Source organism: Anser brachyrhynchus (genome assembly GCF_964034855.1).
Source record: "Anser brachyrhynchus genome assembly, chromosome: 16".
In the NCBI taxonomy this organism is placed as follows: Eukaryota; Metazoa; Chordata; class Aves; order Anseriformes; family Anatidae; genus Anser; species Anser brachyrhynchus.
This window is the reverse complement of record NC_137734.1, coordinates 4,661,356-4,680,993: the sequence shown is the minus strand read 5'-3', so window position 1 is coordinate 4,680,993 and position 19,638 is coordinate 4,661,356. Positions and strand designations below refer to the sequence as shown.

Genomic DNA, 19,638 nt, shown 5'->3' with positions numbered 1-19,638 from the left:
TATTGGTTTTCCTATGTTCTCTTTCTATTACAGCTAAGAGCAAAATATTTCAATATGAGATGTTCAATTTGTAGTTTGTTGTAGCATACTAAGGTTTGCTTTTGCTCTATGTAATTTATTCAATTCTATATATTTATTTACCTTTCACTTTGCCAGTGGTATCATTTCTTATGTCCACTGCAACTTTGAAAATGTCTATTTGTGTAATATGATTTTCTTACTCTTTGCACCATCTTGAAAATAACTAGTTGCTGGTGGGCAGGTACCACAAAATGACTGGATGGGAGAGGTAGAAATAATTGAAGAGACTACCATCTTCATTCGCTGAGTGTGAAATAAGCTCTGTTTGAAAATTGTTTAAGCAAAATGTATAATTAAGGATAATGCCAGAAATAAGTACGTGAGTGTTCTATAATATCATCCTCATTATTTTATAATGTTATGGTTTGAGCTTTAAAAAAATGTAAGGAGGTTGGGGGACAGTTAATTGTACTTATGGTTAAGACAGCTTTGACTGTGAAACTTGCAAATAAGATTTAACTAGCCTGTCCCAAAGCAGTTGCTGTAAAGAAATAAGATCAAGTTTGCTTTTAAATATTTTTTGTTATAGTTTTGTTTTATTTTTGTCTTGATATTCAAATCAGCATTATCTCTGTAATTGCCAGGAGTGGTTTTTTTGAGCGTTCTTCCAATCCAAAGAGACTTTAATGTAATTTGAGTAACATACAAAGTAGTACAGGCAGAGGGAAAGTTGCCCCAATTTTCTCTAAAACAATGTTTTTATGGGGAAATATTCTGTCTGCTTAAAACTGTCCTCTAAGCATTATTGATCTTGAGCTTTTAAAGAGAGGACACTTTTAATAAAATGTGAAAGTGTCACATTAGTGTGGTAGCAAATTTTATTTCTTAAATGGAGAAAGACAGGATTTTACAGACTTACAGCATTATCTCAAATATATTCTCTGTAATTCGGCTTATTATGAAATTATTTTACTCAGTAGTGACCAAATCTTTTATTATTCTCTTGAAGTCAATTAAATCTGACCACAGATTTAATACAGTATTTTGATCAAGAACATAATTTAATTTAGATGCTTTAGCATTTTAATTCCAGTGGTAAACTGTTTTTGCTTATTGGATGAGATTTGCTTAAAATAAGAAGAGTCACAGGTAACCTGAGTCGTCTGAGCTATTTGCAAGTGTTTTTCTACTGCACATCCTGTTTGTTCACAAGCTTGAGTTACATTTTGGGTTTGCTTAAAGAATGCTGTTCAGTTTATCAGCTGCCTTGAAAAACGGATTCTGGATATAGCTTTTCAGTAGGGAAATCCCATATTTAGAAAAGTTTGCCATTTTCTATTCATAATATATTGACTAATAGCCAGAACCAATACTTATACTACAGCATGGAATAGTCTCTGCATTTGCCTGGAAGTATTAAATGATGATATGATTGGAAGAAGGTTAAGCTATTCTCTGAATGCTTTTGTGAGTATTCTAGAAGATATCTGGAAAGGAGTGGGGGTGGTGTGCTTGTGGGTGTTGTTTGTGTGACAACACAAAGGATCGGGGGGTGGGGGTGGGGGGAGACAAGGGGGTGGCAAGGAGTTTGTTGAACAGAAGCGCCCCCAGCTGTTGATCCACTGGAGATTGACCTATACTACCTTTCTATTAGAATGATTCTCAATGATTTTTAGAACTGCCCTGTTGTCCATTATTTTCTGTAATGAGGGCTTTCTGTCTCCTTGGAGCTTCTGATTCTCATGTTATGTGTCCCAGGCTCAGTTACATAGGGCAGCTATGAGTTTAGGAAAGCTGAAAAAGGCAGTTAAAACTTGTTTCAGACATGTTGTACACCATCCCTTGTTTGAGAGCCACTGTCTAAGCATGAAGAATGATCTCAAGTGAGGGCAGCTGAGCCATTTGTAAAAAGAACCTAATTTTGATGCAATCCAAATGATAATTGGACTACTCTGGAAAAGCAAAATACCAGGTGTTTGACAGTTCCTGCTGAATCATTGAAAGCATACTGGTGCTAAGGAAGGCAGAGGCTTGATGAATTAGTTCTGCTGGTTTGGGGGGAGGGAAGAGTATAGGGAAATAACTAAGAAATTAAATCAGATGTATGCCTAAACACGACTTCTCTTGTTACCTTGCAGAATACATCTCTTTTAAAGGTCAATATTTTTGATATTTTCCTTCTTAGTTTTTCTTCTCATAGAGGATATATTGTCAAGGATTCCAACATACTAGATATATATGGAACAACAACTTGAAGTTAATCAACTAATCAGAACAGGATGGAGAGTGTATGAACAGTTTTATCTTAAAATCTAATAAATCTCAATGATAATCTAGATAAAAGATCTAGATAAAATTGCCTAGCCATTAAGAAAGAATAGAATCTTAAAACATACATAACTGAACTTCAGAAATATAGCCTATTTGGTAAATATTTCTTTCAAAAAATCCATACTTTAGTTATGGTTTGTCATCTACCTGTAGAAGGCTTTCTGAATGGTGTGGTGTTTTTTTCCATCTGGGTAGTAATTTCTCCCAAGTCCAAATGGTTAATGGACTTTTGGCTCAACTTCATTATTTAAGGGCATCTTCAACATATTAATAATTTCCATGGGAGGATCACAGAACAGTTATTAGATACTGTTGTCATTGGAAAGCATTGACTCCTTTAGCTCTTGAGCTTAATAGCATGTTGTCGTCCACTGGCAAGAGGGTGCTGCTAAATAGTAACAATTTTAGCAGTTGATACGCCAATTGATTATCAAAAAAATCAATTACTCTGGTAGATGAGGCAAAATCATTCCAGTTACAATAGTGGTAAACTGAAAAAAATCTTATTTGTCACTTCTAAGCAGTAGCACAGTTAGGGTTTCCTAGCACCGTTTGAAATTGCAGGATAAGCAAAAGCAACCAGTTTGGAATAGTGGAACATGCTGGAGATGCCCTCTCCATGGTAGAACGTAGGTGTGTGGTTGAATGCGTGTACAGGCGGATGTGAAGATCAACAGGCTTCTGTCACTTTGTACTAGCTGAGCATCTAGCCCTATATGAGGCCATTATGTTGTCAAGTTTTTCAGCAAGGAAACGGAAGTGCCTGTTCCAGCAGAGTGTACAAAATAAACCTTTGCAAGAGCACAACAGGGTGTTTCCACAAGCTGGAAAATGTGGTGGTGGTGAGTCTCATTGTATCTTCTTTCCTCCCATTTGACTGTTGTGCTATGTATTTATAAAAAAAAAAAGTTCACAGGTAATTTTTTTTGAAAGTTGGCTTTTACAAAATCAGAGACTGTCAACCAATATCTTTTAAAATGCAGCTTATTCTGAGCTGCCTGTGTTGGATACCATCAGAGTTAAAACTCATGGCAAGTAAATAAAAACATAAAACTGATGAACCAGAGAATGAAAGGGGTTGTGTTAGTCAGTGCAGCAGTAAAACACCAAAGCATGTTGAGGAGATCTCTCCTGATATAAAGCTGAAAATGAATTGCTCATAACAGTATCACAAGGAGGCAGGGAGAAGGTTAGTCCTTTGCACTGCACTTATATTTTACTTATAACTTGACAGCCTATGGTTATTTCACTTTTAGTTGAGGAACATTACTAAGATGTCTTCCCCTTTTCTTTGGAGATTTGGGCACTTAACCTATTCTCTGTATGTATGTGCTAGTTGCTCAGAAATAAACTGTGCCTGGAGTAAAAGAACGTGGCTCACCAGATCATACATGTTGCGTGTGTAGCTTTGAATGCAAAGTTTGATCATCTGATGTAGTATAAGGTTCAAGCAATGTTTTCAGATGAAAAACTTTCAAATGCTTGTGTTTTCCTGGTTTTATATTAATTTTCAAATCCTGACCTTAAACACTAGGGTTGGTAATAGGGTGTGGATTTACAATAGAAATTCTTTGACTGACCTACTCTAAATTTAATTGGCAATTTAGATGGGCCACCATTTAAAAATAAAAATAAAAATAAAAAAATGCATATATTTCTCAGTTTTCACCCCTGGAGTTCTATCCCCACTGCAGATTTGTCCAAGTGCCATAGAAAGGCATCTCTTTATCTTTCTCTTTAGAAAGAAATTTAAACTTGCAAAATTGTACTACTAACCACTTAAAACAGAGAAGTCATATTGCCAACAAATTAACTGTTATGCTGAATTCACAGAATTCTGTCACTCAGTCCTTGTACCCTGAGCTCAAGGACAACACAACAGCAGACAGCATCAGATGTCAGAGCAGCAACTTTAAAGTGTCCATACATGCTTGATGCACTGCTCGTGTGTGTAAATATACAATCTACCTGGTTAGTCAGCCAAGTACTTGAAGCAGGAAAAGTTCTCTTGCGCACAAAGTACAATTTCTAGGCGAAGAAAAATACATTTGAATATTTATAAGTGGGTGTTTGTAATGCTTCTGGCCTTAAACACTGGCAAGTTATTGCTGTGTGCAAACATCCTTACTAGAGGCGATGTTTGCTTCAAAATAAAGCCTCCCACTCTGTCCTGTGAGCAGTCCAAGATATGCAGTAAGACTGGTGATCTGAGGAATCCGGATAGCCGTGAATTCATGTGATATTTTTAATTGTATTGAAAAGGGTGCTGATAGTCGATGTATAATTATTTTCTGGTCAGCTCATCTGGTTGAGTGGTGTAATCCTGATTCAGTAAACTAATCAGAAAAAAATTATTTGGGTGTCCAGTAGGTACTACATTTTTGACAGAATTTGAGACTGTATGCTTAAAAGGCAAATGTGTAGTGCTTGTGTGTGTTTTTAATTAAAAATAAAATCTCTGTTTTGATTATTAACTTGCGTAGCAAGAGTAAAGCAAAACTAGGAATGAAATCCAAGAGTGAGGCTGCTCCCTCTATTTCAAAGACTGTTCAAAGTAACGATGACATTGAATTGGAGGGGAGGGAAATATTTGTGAAGACCTTATTTATAAGACAGGAAAAGGAAAAAATGTAGTTCTGCAATATCTTTTGCAAGGAATAAAGGATATTTTGTATTTGTTCAGAAATAGGACTGTAGGTTTAGAAAAGATTTTGAGAAGAATGTCAGAATCTAACCTAAAGCTGTGTTAAAACCTTCTTGTCCTTCATTCTAATAGTGACTTTGCTATTGCTCACAATCCACATCAAATGAGGTCAAGTATGTTTCCATGGAAAGAGGTTAAAGCAACAATGTACAGGGAGGCTTCCCTCAGCTGCTGCTTTGCTTATTTCTTCTCTGCCTAGCCTTCATCTCTGTTTTTTATCCATGTCCTACTCCCCAGTTTTCATTTGCTGTTATTACATTTCTCTTTCCACTTTCTTCTACATTTCCCTCTATTTTTTGTTTACATTCTCCTTTTTTTTTTCTGTTCAACCATTCTACCTTCATAGGCTAGTTGGGAAGTCAGACGTATATTGCTCATTCTTGGGGGCTTTCCTGAAATTGGGTAAACTTGGTTGTTGTTTTTTTTTTTTTTCAAAGTCACCTGCTTTCTATTTGTTTCCTGTTTGGGAGAGCTTTCTATGTCTTGCTCAAAAGCATTCTGCTGCCGTGTTCCTCTTGGAGAGAAACTATGAAAACTGTCTTTCAGTGAAGAAAGCTACTAACGGAAGAATAACACAAGATGGGAGAGGTGTTTGTTTTCTTCAAATAATATTTAACAGGAATTTAAATCATGAGGTGAAGAATTGCAGAAATTATGGCAATTTGCCCAATTGCTGGAATAGCTTTAGACTTGTCCCCAGGTTTGTTCTGGAATAACTCCTAATTCATTTGCCAGCTGGTCAGCCATACCCTTGATTGCTGTTTCTGCAGGTGCCAGCGTCATCCCAGCTGCTGGAATCTTTATTTACCTATTTAAAGGTTCAGTTGTTTTAAGCCTTTTTCTTTTAGCCTGTGTTACTCATTTTGCTAGAGTGGTTACTTGTGATTATAGAGAGCAATAGAGCTTGATACAAACTCCTCGGAGTCCATAGGAAGGATTGTTTTATTTTCAAATAGCAGTTGGATCAGGCCCATGGAGAGATCAGATGAATGTTTAGGTCTAAACTCATATCTATTATGATTCTTCTGATTTTCCTGGTTAGGCTAATGTGAATCTCTCAGAAAGGATTTTAGGGTTTTTTCTTTGTTTGATTTGTTTCTGCTGCCTTCTTTGAAAGGAGAGGAGAAAAATACATTCAAATTATTTTATCAGCTTTATTCAAACTTTAACAGTTTTATACAGTGAAACTCCAGACTATCTCAAGCTGCTCATACTTGAAATGAAAACCCTTGTAATTTGTAAACTGTCAAACTTAATACCAGATCTTAGTGTTAATAGGATTTTATTGACTTTTACCACCAGCAGAGAAAGGGGTTGATAAAGCATGACAAAAGAAATGAAGATACAATACGTATTTTACTTGCATCTCCAGAGCCATGTAAATTTGATTGCTGAATTTATGATAATCTAGTTCATTGGCCATAGCTCTTCTGAGTGAGTGGGGACAAGAGCGGATTTCTGGAAAGAAAAGTGACTTTACAGAGCTGTAAAATCAGACTGTGGAGATTTTGAGGAATGGTTGGAAGTCTAGCTAGCATGAGAGAACAAAAGAATGCACAGTATTACTTATATGTTTTTTGCTGATATCCTGCTATTTTCCTTTTCTCTGCTCCCATATGCAGCTTCATTTGCACAGCTACTGTTGGGTCCTGTTAATGTAATTAGCGCAGTAGAATGAATAGTAGTATTCATTAGTAGTAGTAGTAGTAGTGGAAGTACAAAGTTAAGAATGTTAAGGAAGTGAAGCAAAATGACAATGTGAACTTGATGGCACTTGAAAATTAAAGTTTGGTGTTTTTTTTTTCACTAAGGCAGGACCAAATATTCTTAGGTTTTAAATGCCCCACTCTTGGGGAGTGGGAGTAGTTTTTAAGTTGAGTGCAATATGAAGGTCCTCTGAGATTATAAAGAAAAATGAGATGACTAGCACTTACTGTAACATCAATTCTGTTTTCTGGAGAGAAAAAGATGGTCTATTGCCTTTTTAAAGGAGTTAAGTATTAAAGCTGAGTGTTACAAGTCTGTATTTTTTTTTACTGTTCTGCAAATGTGTAATTAGTGAATGTACATAGTTTTGAGGGGGGAAACAGTGTTTCTTCAGTGGGTATCAGTTACTGAGGCAGCCTTTGTGGTGTGACTGCTTACAATTTTCAGAACAATGGTAACAAGCAGCTTTTTTTTATTAACTTCAATTGCTGTAGTATTTCCCCTTTTTTTCCATGTCTTCCTTGTTTTCATTTCTTATTTTCAACACTTAAGATCTAATTCGTGTAATTTTCAAACTCTACTTGCTTTACATCCGTGATAATTTGTCATGGAAAAAATAAAAATAACTTCTAATTTGTGTTCATCCATGTGTAGTTACTGCTCCTAATAACAAAGGAAGGGAGAGTGGGCTAGGGGAACTTCTGTGATCTATGAACTTCACTCTCTCTGGACAGTAAACCTCAATTTATTTTGGATTCCATAATTGCATCAGTATGTAACATTAAACACAAAGCCGGCAGTTGCCTGATGCTGTCACAAACAAACTCTAAAATTATGACACTTCAGGCCTTTCTATATTGTGAATTTTGGATGTCTCCTGGAAAGGAGTAGCAATTTGCTGTTTCAACTCAATGAGAATGTAAAAAGTTCCCCAAATTAAGCTTGTCAGGCACTGTGGATAGAACTACTTTCAAAGAATACCTTTTCACAGGAAATCAAACTCAGGAATGTTTCACATAACTGGAAACTTTCTGATACAACTTCCACTCTGCATGTGGTATTTTGGACTTCTGAGGCGACTGTCCTTACTGGCCTCCACCCTGGCTGTGTGTTTCTGACGTATTCCATCTTCTGAAGAGAAGCAGAAAAGGAATAGGAGGCATTCAAAATTAGTTGTTTTGATGGTTAGTCAAAAAGCTGTATTCTCAGGATTTCTGGTTTCAGCTAGGGAATATAGAGCAGTGTATAAACTCACTTAAGTACAGTACATTTCAGTACCTACTTCTTTATCAAGGCATGAGTTTTTATTTCCTGTTTTTCTGTAATTTTCTCCCTGGTTCTCTCAAAGTCCCTAGCTTTTATCTAATGCAAACACATAGCCATAAGCTTTTCTTTTAAATAAAGGAAGATTCCAGACTCAGTTTGTGAAGGAACTGTCCTCTTAAAAGCTTCTTGGAGACATAGTTATGAGGGGACTGAACTGCTTTATCTGTTTACATGATAGGGCTAGCTGGCATTTGTTTTGCTTGCTTCTCTAGATTTATTTTCACCCTATGTGTGGATCTTGGAACACTGTGTAATCTCAGAATCTTGTCTACTCTACAGCCCTCAGATTTGCAGGAAATGCAGCACAGTCCTTGGAAACATATTGGTGTGCTATTACAGAGGTATGTACAGAGCGAAGATATGGAGATATGAAAGCCATACTGAGTTGGCTGTATTGTGTTAGTTTTAAGGAGTAGGCTTATTAAAAAAGGATGAGAAATTTTAAAACAAAACCAACCAAGCAAACTAAAAATAACACAAGGCTGAACAGGAACTCTACCAACCTGACTTCTGCAAGTTCTTTATTATAATAAATTTTCTATATTTATGAAATTTGCACAAGTGATCTCCAATCCTAGTGAAGGAAAACATATATTCCATAATTCATTATGCCCCAAAGGCTTTTTACCACTTGAAGAAAAAAAAAATAAAATCTGTTAACACTAAGGGCAAATGATTTTCAGTGTAATTAAGAAAATGAATTGTGGCAGCAAAACTGCAAGGCTTGAATAACTAAACCACAATCTTTTATCTCTTTTCACCGCACTTCAGTGCAAATTGCAAATGGCCTGAGCAGTGGCTGCAGCACTTCCTGACTGGTCCTTTCTCAATGTGTGCCACGACTGCTCCTTCTGACAGAGTTTTATCACTCAGACTTGAATTACTGTGTGGTGGTTGTGGTAGTGAAACCCACCACCAAACCCATACTCTTCTACAGCAGATAGAAACTTCTAAGAGTTACAGTGGCATGAATACTCAGACCTGCTTATACAAAATAGTTCTTCAGACTCCTAAAAGGAGGGACTGAGCATGAAACCTAAACAGCTGCATTTTCATACCGATGGAATGAATGCTGAGGACTTTGAGGGACAAATTCAAAGGTTATCTAAGTCAATTTATTTTGTCGGTCTCCACAAGGAGCTATTTAAGCCTCAACAGGGAATACAACATCTTGCTATCTTCTGAACATTCAAATGATGTAAAACTCCCATGGTATTAGAAGCTGGTGTCTTAGGTTTTTACATGGCTTCAAAGAATGTAAGCAAATCTTTTAAACTAGTTTTGGGTCAAACATACAGATCCCCAATTTGAGTGGAATTGAATTACATTTTTGACAGAAGTAACTTAGAGCAGAGTTGTGCCTTTAAGAAAAAAAAAAAGTATAATAAGTCCCTTCTGAATATGTGCTCCTTCAGCAGCAATGTATTTCCTCCAGCAACGATCTTGCACTACAGGAGAAAACACTAAATCATTACTTTTATACATGGAGACATTATCTCCTGGTATTTGAATTCAAAGGAACATCTAGGAATAAAAGGAATTCTTTCTTCTTCATTGATCGTTTCCTGACAAACGTCAGTTTCATCTCTTCACCTAACATTTACTGTTGGTGTAGTAAAAATGGAGTGGAATTCATTATGTAATAAGAGATTGGATTTATTAATATCAAAGAGCATGTTATTGCTCATCCCTTTATAAACCAGGACCACTATATGATATGTTCTCCTGTATTTGTTGCAATCTGACAAAGTCCTTTTGGCAGCATCTGTATGGAAGTGTGAGCGCTTCTAGCATAATAGGTGGCAGCCTGCTTTTAAGGACTTTTCTTGAATTTTCTTGAACAATTATAGTATCAATAACTTGCCTACATCTAATCAATAATATATTTAGTGTGTATGAACTTCATGAACAGGATGCTGAAAGAAATTTTACTGAGCTTACAGTAGTTTTAATGACCTCACTACTAAAGTGTTTATATTTTCATTTCTTGATCAAAATTTATAAACACATCACTTAAAATATAGCAGAGAGGTGAATGGATTGCTTGAGAATCCCTTCTCCAGGGAAGGAAAATTGTGGTATTTTATTGTATCAGGATTGTTAACAATAGATGCATTCTGTAATTTAAAACTATGGGGCGTTGTATCTGCTAGATAAATTCAGGATAGCATTTAGATAGTTATAAGAATGATTCATAGCCCTTGAACTTGGCTGCGAGATTCATTTTGAGAGAGATGACAATACCTGCAGGAGATGCATTGTCAGACCAAAATAAAACATGGAAATATTTTTCTGGCATTTAGACAATGTGAACAATAACTATTTAATGGTTATTGTTGTTGAGAGTGCATGGCACAGTATCATTGCTACAGGTGAAGAATAACATATTTCTCAGTTCGACTAACTGTAAATGTTAAGATTCTTCCACTTATTTTGTTGTAGATGGCTTTTATAGGTCCCAGAAAAAAAACAAACTTAAATCTCTCAATTTAAATTTTATCAGTTTTGTTCTTTTTCTTCCAATTAAAGTACATAAGCACTTCACAATTCGTAACTGCACTTATAATTAAAAAATAAAAATAAAAAGTACAAACTGGCAGTACATACCAGTCTTCAATGCAGGAAGAACTGAAGGAAGCTAAGTGACTTGCCAAAGTCTTCATTGCTGACTGAGAACAGGTGATGTCTGCAAACCTAAAAAGCCAAACTTTCTAAATAATGCAGTCATCCTTGGTGGAGCAGCCGGAGAGGTAAAACTGTAACACACCATTGGTTAAAGAAATACATGCTCTTGGACTTGCCTTTAATTTTATGTCTACTCAGTTTTGAAAGCCATCCAATTGCTTAACATGATATAAATAACACTTTCAGTTACAAATTTCCCTGCGTTGGATGTGGCTGCTCGTTTGCAGCTAATCATTCAAGCTGGGTGTTTGAACAAAAAGGAAGCAGACCGTAATATGGAGGTGTTGCACAGTGACTTGTATCATCTTGTCTCTTCTGGTGGAGAGGTTAATCAAAAAATCAATTTATTCAAAAATCAAAGCAAATTCTGAGTAACTGACAAGGAAGATCCTGATCTTCATTTCAAAGCATACAGTATCTTACATTACCATGTTCTGTTTTTCCCCTCCTGCCAACCACTTGAAATTAGGAATTAAGTTTTCCAAAAACCTGGAAAGGGCTGCTAGGATTTGGAGGAACTTTCCTGGAAAAGATTGCTTTCTTAGCAGCACATGGAGGTGCTTGATTTAAATGCAGTCATAACTTGTGTTTCAAGGTATCACAAACTGTCTGGCACGCTGGCTAGTGCTAGACTGATAATGGGGTCAAATATTTGTTCTAACTGCAAAATGTTGTGGAAATAATTCAAGTATGTGTCTAGAGAATATTTTTTTTCTTTTTTCTTTTTTATTTTTATTTAGCATGTAAAATTAAAAGGAGCATGCTTATTCCTTGTACAGGACTTAATTCCAGGAGTTTTAATATAACACTTTCTTCTAGTGTTACTAATGGTAAGCAGTGGAAGAACTGTAGTCTCTTAGGAAAGTTCAGCAATAATGTTGTAGAACTGCTTACGTCCCAGTCCTGTTATTAGCTACATCTGTTTTATTTCTTGTGGTTCAAAGGGTCTTCTGTGGCTCATTCATGATTTTTCTCATTTATCTCAAAAAAAAATAAATTAGTCAAGTTTAATGAGACAAAATATGCATGTATTTTCATGAACAATAGGTTATTACCTAGCAGATGGACTTTTATTCCTATCACTGTAGCAGCAAAAGTACCTAATGAGATGTGGCTTAGGAGTTTCATATATGCTATGTGCAATCTATTTTCTCATAGTTTGTATACATATTGTTAACAATAGGTAGATTAACTGTTTAGTAGTGTGTTTTTTATTTAACCAGGTTACCCTCATTCTCTGGTTGCCCTTGGTTGGTAGCCTTCTTTGCTGGAGCAGATGATGTGTGGAAAAAGCAAAACTTTCTGTAATAGGTGACGTAATTACTACGATGTAATTTCTGGGTAAACTTTACAGTATGAAGTTTGAACAAAGTGCATCTTTTTCCAGGTATCTGGCGAACAGTAACAACCAACTTGCCATCTAAATACCAAATAAAACACATTCTTGAAATAAAAGATTTGCTAGACACCTGGAAAATGTGGGCTGTGAACTCCGTGAAACAATGACCTAAGTCAGGAGGGACCATTTCAGTGCTTGTTATTAGTTCTGTTGAACTCTGTCATGGATATATTTGTATCAACGTTTTTAAAAAAAATAAATCTGAGAGGGCTGTGAATTTTTTGTCAGACATTAAGCCTAGAGTATGTATCTGCCAAGTTACTGAAGTGCATGTGTATGCAGTGGCTTTCACTTATTTTGATTTTTATGCAGAAATGACAAGAAATGTAGTAATGCTGAAGCTGTTACATTCAGTTTAGTTTTTCAATTTCATTCTTCTGAGCAAAGTTTTCTTAAACAGGGTGTACATAGATGTGTATGTATACTTCTGTTTATTTAAAATTAGTAATATTGCCCTAAATTTGAAAAATAGAACAGATATTTGGAACACAGTTTGAAATAATCTGCGGGTGACTGGGTTTTCTTTATACCTTCCTCAGTGTTTCCATCTATGGTAGTTTGTGTGAGAGAGTACAGTTCTCTGGGTACAGATTATGCAAACACAGAAAATACTTTAAAAATGATGATCAGATTGTATACTTGTCTCTGCCCCATTCAGACAGTCCTGTAGGCTAGTATCTACATAATCAGCTTAGGAAATTTCATTTAAAAATATAATTCCTGTATGGATAGTACTTACTGATTCATAATACTAAATTACTTGTTATTCTTAAATTCTGCAGAGTAATTTATAGCTCATACTTACTACTATAATTTTGGGAACTGATATCTTTGGTAGAGATTACTTTATTGTCTTATGGCTATGGGATGCAAAGCTGGAAGCAGTGAACTAAAAAAAAAAAAATCTTCTTAGAATCGGAGTATTAAAGACTAACCTCATTTTCATGCCCACAATTCTCCCCTTGGAGACTTCCAACTTTAGCATTTGCATCCCTTCAAGAAGCAAAGCTGCTCAAGTACTTCAGAGGAAGTAGTTCAAGGTGAACAAATAAACATTTGAGGACTTGCTTGTTATACAGCACTGATCCAAACAAGTTTGGTCTAGATATGTCAAGGAAACAGAAGAAAAGACTTGTGTAGAACAGACATTTTCTTGTATTAGGTGTTCTCTGTTTTTTCCCTTTTTAATAAACTAGAATTCAACCCCGCCCCATCCCACCCTTCACCTCTGCTTTTAATAAACTTTTTTTCCCCATTTCAGTCATTCTGGTTAAAGTTTAAAGCTGAACTTTGTACTAAAAAGGTAGTTTCACTAAATCAATAAGCTTCTATCTACTTTTCATCTCCAGTTCTAAAGGAAGCTTGTTTGCACTGTTTGGTTTACTTTGAATGTTAAATATCAAATCAGCTTGACATACAAGGTAAAACTTTGGCAATGCCTCCATGTTTCTCAAAATGAATTTTGATTTGTTTTCTTTAAGCAAAGACTCAAGATAAACTATTCCAGATTTATTGTTCTTTATTCATATCTACCTCTCTTTCTGCCCCAATTTTGAGAAAATGGATTACAAGTTATGAAAAAATGAAGTATTTATAAAATACATGTAAATTGCATCTTGGGCTTGTTTAAGAAGGACAATATTTACTTATATAAATTTGCTTGTCTTCTGATGATTTCTTAGTGTTTAGTTTATTAAAAAAAAAAAGGCACGAACAACAAAATTCCTGAACTTTTTTTTATCATTAGGTAGTGATAACCCACCCCCAAAGTAGTTTTTACTTTAGGTACAGTTCATAGGCATAATCTCTATAGATAACTAATTGAAATACTCACTATTTTATTTCTCAAAGCCAAGCTTTTACCTAATAATTTTGAACTCAGGTATTTGGCTTACATGTTGTTTATGAAATCTACTGTTGGTAAGGTTGCTTTTGGAACATGAGCTTTGAATGATTTCTTCTGTGTGTAAGTTTTGATTGCTTAGAACATCATAAAGCACAAGATAGCATACAGAACACAATCTCTTAACAGCAACCTAGAGAAAAATACGTAGGTTATAATTTTATGCAAGCATCAGAAGCATTCATTTTCTATTAACACCCCTAATATCTAACAGTTGTTCTAATAGTCAGAAACAAGGATTAAACGGAGTCCTCAATAGTATTAAATACAGGAAATCCATGATAAAAAACTACAGCATTTGCAACTATTGACTGTTTCCAACTGTAAAGGTCCTTTCAGGTCACACTGTCAACATGAAAAACATTTCCTAAGACATTCAGAAGACTTGCATTTACTGCCTTATTTCCAGTGAAGTGTCTGATTTTGGTAAAATAAAAATCAGATAATTTAGGAGTATATTTCTTTGTACTCAAGGAAAAAATCTTCTGTATCTTTGTGGAACAAATTATGCTGCCTGTTTAGGATATCACTTTCTGCTTGTTGAATCTAGATGAAAGATAAATGGTGCTCATAGACGGAGAAACATCCCTCAAGGCAAAGAAGAGAAGCCAGCTCTGCAGTCAGCTATCCATATGTAGCTGCTTCCCTAGCACTCTTTCAGCAGCAAGGTTAGAGTTTACTGCTGAAGAGGGGCCTTTCATCTCTCTGGTATTCCATTTGATGCATATTTTAGAAATTTGTATCATTTACATGACTGAAGATAGCTTTCTGGCTCTCTTCATCTCTCCGTGATATGGGGCACATCACCAGCCCTGCCTTAGGCATTTCCATTTTCTCTAAGCACTTCATTATATGTTCCAGTTCCAGCTTGTCTCTCCAATATAGTCATGTTAATGTTTATTGTATTATTTTTTTGTAACATCCTAACAGTAAGCTTCCTATCGAATATTACCTTGAAAAATAATTTATGGACTCTTAGTTTTTTTCTTTTCCAGTACTATTTCTTCTGTGATATATAGGTATGTAGATATCTATATAGATATATAGATATGTAGATAGATATAGGTATGTAACACAGTAGTTTATCACTCTATTTGAAGTGTGTGATATGTGGTCATCTTGTTTTATTTCTTTGCCCCTCCCCCCTCGCAGACCCCCGCAATTATAAATTTTCCACAGTTGTTGTTCTCTTTCTAATGTCTTTACTGTGGGATTTCAACCAGTTTGAGCCATGATTCTCTCCTTGTCTACTCAGAGTTCTTCCCTATTTTTTTTTTTTGTATCCTGACCTCCTAATATTTTTCTTACTCTCACTGAATCAAGTCTTCCATTTGAAATAGATCTAGTCTTAACTTGGCATGGTTCAGGCACACTCTTGGGACTTGGAATACTAGACCAGCAAAACTTGGTTTTGGCAAGTTAGTCAGCAGCACTAATTGAGCACCTGCAGATAGGAGGTCTGTTGAATATGAAGTTGCCATGTGGACTATTGATTTTCAGAACTGTATGTTAATCTTTTGAAAGAATAAATAAATCAACCAGCATGAAACTGTGGAGTGCGTCTCCAGTTATCTTTTGTAAGATCCACTCTTAAAACTGTGTGCAGAGATGCTGATTTCACAACAGCAAATGCTAATGCCTAGTGACACTGCTGGAAATCTTTACTAGAACATTTCATGCTTACTAAACTTACCAACCCTATATTAAGAGAGGAAGGCAACAGGTGAAGTAATAGACTAAATGTCATGTGGTGTAACAGGTTGCAGTTTAGAAAACTTCTGTGATTGAAACTTCTACGATTGCAATGTTCAATGGGGAAAACTGGAGTTTGATCATCCTACTGATGAGTATCTTCAATCAAATGGTGGCATACGCTTTCCTTACAAGAGAGAATTTATTGTTTAAAACAGCGCATAAAGAAATCTTCAAGTAAACCTCTTTTTCTTTATCTGTCTGAATATTTTCTATCTGGAAATACTTGTAGAAGAGGGTGAATTTCTGACTGTAACTGATAAAGTTCATCAATATCTTTCTGGATATAATAGGCAAAACAGTCTATTAAAAAAAAAAACAGACTTAGGATATCTATTTTTGGATGGATCTTCTTACCATCCCTGCTTGGACAGCAGCAAAAGTAATATGGTCCAAAAGCCAATGCCGCTGCCTGAGGCAGCAGAGAATTTGGCTGTCAGCTTCTGTAATGATAATTAGTGCTAATATGCTGCTTAAATAAACATTAAAATGGTGTGAATGAATGTGATGTATGTATGCAGCACAATTTCTTGGGCTGCACCAAGTAATACACTTAGTCTTTCCATCAAATTTGGCAGACCTTTTGGTTGGAAATAATTTTTTCATGATGGCACACTGAGTCCTCTTATATAACTTATATAATTTACCTGGAAAGACACCTTTGAAGCCATAAACATCGACAGTAAGAATCTGAGTTTCAATAGTTGCTTAAATTCTGCATCATCTTGTTCCTCTAAAAGGAATGAGGATGGTAGTTAAGACTATAGCTCAATAGCAATAAATCCAATTCATATGCACTTCATTGAGAGTAAATTAGTTTACTAAGAATAGGCTTTATTCAGCTATATATTAATTGTTCAGTAAATAAATAAAACATTCCTGCTGACTCTAGCAATTATTACTGTTTGTCTTCAACCTATTTACACACCAAAATTTATATTGTTGATCAATTTTCTTTTTAATGCCTCTCAGATCTAATTTCTTCAATGTACAAAAAAAATACAACACAAACAATAAGAATTCTTGACAGTTTTTTTTTTTACAGAAAACACTTATCTAACATTTTGAGCAACATAACAGTCATCTTGTCTCACGAAACTCATGTTTCTTTCTCGTCTTTCTAGTGACAGAAATGGAGAGATCCATGCTAAAAGGACATTCCTGATGTATCTGCATTCATTTAATACTTATGCTCGTCTTTAATAGTTTAGAACAGTCTATAAGAAGTATTTGGCCAAGTCTTATATACTTATCAATGTCAAGAAAAGAGAGGATAGGTGCAAAGCCTCATGCCTGTGTGACAGTGTTGGCTGGCACACACAAGTACACTTTGAATAACTTTTTAAAATCAAGATGCTGTTTGGTTTTCTTTCTGAGTTCAGTGGAGGAGAACAAAACTGCCTCACTGCATAAGCACAGTTCTTGCATAAAGACTATAGGATTTTTTTAATGCCTCTGAAAGTGTGGAACCATTTATTGCTCCCCTTGTGTTGAACTTAACCCTGAATGAATAAAATGTAATTTATGCACCATGTAACAGAGACAGCAAGGAGGTATTTTGGCATGTATTCGTGTAATTTCTCTTCCTTTTGTTTTTTTGAAGTGGTTCATGCTTTCAGTTATTGGTTAACTATAGCAAGTTCTTAGAAAATAAGGGCATGGAGTTCACTGTTCTTACTGTAGGTAAGAATCAAAAAATAGAATTAAAAAACAGATGCACCTTTTTGTCTAATAATGCTAAGAGGTAAGGTATTCTCTGAGTCTGACTTCTGAAGGCGTGTTCGACATATCTGGATTTTGATATGCCTGCGCATAAAATGGAGATGAGAACACTTTGCAAAACTTCTGGATGTGCTGCATCTATTTAAATAGTGCTATGTATTCTCAGTGGACTCTCAATGGAAAAAGTGTCTCACAAGGTTGGAGATCTACCAGTCTCAAAATGTGCTATGAACACTGAGAGCTTATCTCTGGCTTTTCATAGTGTATCACTGCCTTTTTAAATGAAAAAAGAAGCATTTTTCAAAAGCACTTGAATAACCAAGGAATCTGCAATGCTTCAGTGCTTTTTGAAAATATTACCCCAAGAAATAAAAAAAGGAAACAGCATTTTTTTGTTATTTAGAATTGATCAGCAGGTGTTCCTAATGCATGATGTACAAGCTCTTCCACTGTGTTTAAAAATGATCAACTTTGAGGAAATACTACAGTTAAATATGGAATTTCAGTGAGGAATTGGTTATACCTGCAGGAAAACTCAGACTTATGTATCTTTGATAGATTATGCATTTTTTTTGCATGTACAACATTTGACGCCTGCTAGTAGTTTGAACTATTTGTCTAGGAAGAGGAAGATCAATCTGATTTCTTTTAATTTCTTACTCACGTGTCAGTGAAATATGACTTACTAGGCTGTCAGTTCAGTACTATTTGGCAGGCATTTCAAACATTCTACAAGGATCTGAATTAATTTAATGATAATGAGGTCATGTCAAACTACAAACCTGAACATTTTAAACAGTGCAGCCCAAAGGTTTCCGGTCAACTTCCACTCGACAGTATTTTTTCATGATATTAGTAATATACTGCTATTGGAATAACTTCACTGTGTGTGTTGTCTGTAATATTGGGGTTGGGTTTTCCAAAAGAGTAGGAAAACTGAAGACTATTTTTTTTTCCCTCATTCTTCTAGAAAACCTGATTACCTTTCTTTCTAACCATTACTCCCTAGAGGTCTCATTTAATCCTAAGACATTTTAACACTGCCATTTTTTTGCAGCTGAAAAAGCAACACAAGCAAGATTTTAATGATTACCTGGTTATATTTAACATCCATAAAAATTCTCTTGTTTAAGGAGCTCAAAATAATTGAAAATATATTGTTTTTAAATTATGTATGGACTGCAGAAGTGGAGCACAATCAGGAAAAATGCTTCTTTAAAATGGCTTCCCCTGAAATAAGCCTACTGTATATCCCAGTTTTTATAAACATCTTTTCTTGAACAGTGCATTTTTCTAACGCACACCCTGTTGCATACACAAGGTCCTTCATTCAAATGCAGTAGAACCTCTATATTTAAAAATAAGTTTCTGTGCATGCAGAATCTAGTCACAAAAGACTCTAATGTTGTCCATGTGAACAGTCTTGTGGAGACTGCAGTCTTCTGGCAGCTGACACTTCTGAAAAGAATAATGGTACTGAACAACTGATGTCTAGTGGTGGCACGGCAGGGTGAGATGCTGGGAACGTTCTCCACAAACATCTTACTTGTATGCATGCAAGAACTGTTCACTATAAACTTGACCTGTTAGGCATGTAATGCTGTCCAGGTCAATGAATTTGAAATACCCAGACGTGATATCTATCAGTGCTAGATTTTGGTCACTATTGCTTCCCTTTGTTCAGCATACAGTAAAAGTTTGACATGTTAGCAGGTGGCATTAAAACAGGTTGTGGGTAACTGTTAAATTTGATGCCTGTCTTTCTGTGGTATCAGTGTATCATGGAGTCTTCAATATGTCCCTTAAATGTATCCTGTTTCAACACTTAAATACATTCCAAAAGCTATAAGGTTTGAATTCATGGTGTGGTTTGTTGAGACTTGGAGAATGCACCACTATGTTCAAGCATGTGGACCAGTGGAAGGTTGCATAGTTCATGTTGGTGTCTTTCTGGCTGCCTTTGTAGCTGCTGTATTTTGTTAACCACCGGGATGATGGTGCATCTGTCACAGCAGATGGAGTGACATAAGTGTTTTTGTAGAGAAGCCTAAGCTTTTGTACTGGATTTGAACGCTCTGTTCTGGCAAG

At 35.6% G+C, this 19,638-nt stretch overlaps 1 protein-coding gene across 4 annotated transcripts in view; it reads left to right on the top strand.

The window, feature by feature from the left end:
- Window positions 1-19,638, top strand: part of CDH4 (cadherin 4) — a 673,189-nt gene that overhangs the window by 5,700 nt on the left and 647,851 nt on the right. The window lies entirely within an intron of this gene.